The sequence below is a fragment of the Sorex fumeus genome, unplaced genomic scaffold, assembly GCF_029834395.1.
Source record: "Sorex fumeus unplaced genomic scaffold, SorFum_2.1 ptg000044l, whole genome shotgun sequence".
Lineage (NCBI taxonomy): Eukaryota > Metazoa > Chordata > Mammalia > Eulipotyphla > Soricidae > Sorex > Sorex fumeus.
This window is the reverse complement of record NW_026606101.1, coordinates 20367547-20369468: the sequence shown is the minus strand read 5'-3', so window position 1 is coordinate 20369468 and position 1922 is coordinate 20367547.

Here is a 1922-nt window from a genome sequence, read left to right as displayed (position 1 = left end):
TCAAGGGCTGGTCTCCATCAATGCACAAAGCTCAGCCTGATGCATCTTTCCTTCGAATAACTGGAAAATTTCTTTTTCAGGGGTCCCAAGCTGTGCCCTGGGAGTGACACTTGGCCCTCTGGGTGGGTGGGTCGAGGCTGAATCCTAAAGGTGTGACCTGCCTGGGCCCTGCTGTGCTGGGGCTGCCGAGACCATCCCAGTGATGCTGTGGGTCTCCAGGGCTGTCCCTGGTGGTGTTGAGGGCTGGCAGGATGCTGGAGTTCAAACCAACCCTGAAACTGTCTACCCAGCCCCTCAGTGAGAATTGTTTTTTTGGGGGAGTGGGTACTCAGCGGTGCTCAGGGCTTATTCCTGGCTCTGCATGAGGAATGAGCTCAGGGGACCATGTGGGATACCGGGGTTGGAACCTGGGTGGGCTCACTGTACTCTGTCTCCAGCCCCACAACGGGAAATTCTTGGTCAGCATCTCCGGAGCCTTGGAGGCTGGCTCAGCGCCTTCCTTTTCAGAGGAAATGCTGCTGTGTGATGCTGAGGGTCACAGTCAGGGTCTCCCACAGGTGAGACAGGCAGGGCCTTAACCTGTGCTTCCCCGGCATCTGCTGGGCACTAGGGTGTGGTACTCTCGCACTTTTCCAAGACCATTTGGCTGCTTCGGCTCCTTTGCCATTTTCTGTGGGTTTTAAAGCAGCGTCATGATTTCTGCTCCATAATTTCTTCTGGATAGAGGCGATAGCACAGCGGTAGGGAGTTTGCCTTGCACGCAGCCAACATGGCCAACCCGAGTTCTATTCCTCCACCCCTCTCGGAGAGCCCGGCAAGCTACTGAGAGTATCGAGCCCGCACGGCAGAGCCTGGCAAGCTGCCCATGATGTATTCAATATGCCAAAACACACTAACAACAAAGTCTCCAATGGAGATGTTACTGGGCCCGCTTGAGCAAATCGATGAACAACGGGAGGACACAGGATTTTCAATTTCTTCTCGGTGTTTGACCTCAATATGTTGAATCTAGAGATTAATTCAGGGGCAAGTGACCTGTCAGCTATGATGGGTCTTCTATACTTTGTCTTTTTTTAAGGCACAAAAGAGAAGTTTTGATCCTCATACCTTTTCTTTCTTTCTTTCTTTCTTTCTTTTGCAACCCCAGTGATGCTCAGGCATTACTCCTGGCTCTGCACTCAGGAATTATTCCTGGTGGAGCCCTCTGTCTTTTATTTTCCTTCTCATAAAGAATGGCTCCCAATATTATTTTCTTACATTTATTCAAAGTAGATGTATCCATCAGGTGACGTTATGGTGTGGATGTCACACTGTATAGACTTCTCTGTTCAGTTGCTAATTAGAGCATTGTTATTATCATTTGTGTTTTTTTGGCCACACCCTGACATGCTCAAGGATTACTCCTCACTCTGTCCTTAGGGCTCACTTCTAGCTGGGCTCAGAGTACCCGATGGGGTTCTGGGGATTGAACCCAGGACAGTTCCATAAAAGAAAACCACCTAGCTGCTTTCTTATCCCTTTGACCCAGTTATTATTTTGTTATTATTTTCTTTTCTCTGTGTCATGACTAATACTAGCTGCTTTATCTTCCAACTGCTTCCAAAGATACAGTCAAGAACCCTTGCTTTGGGTGTGGGGACACGGACCCAAGTCTTTTGGTTTGTTTGGTTTGAGGATTACGCCTAGAGGCACTCAGGGCTTACTCCTGACTCTGTTCAAGGACCACTCTCGGTGGGGTTCAGGGACTATGGGGGCCAGGAAGAGAACCCTACTCCCTGTACAATCTCTCTGGCCGCATCCCTTTGGAGGTTTCAAGGGGCTGTTCCGGCGAGGACCCTGGTCAAGGACTGAGGAGAAAGAATAATGGTTGAGGCCAGAGACGAAGCAGGGCATAAGGTTGCCTTGCCTGTGGTCAACCCTGA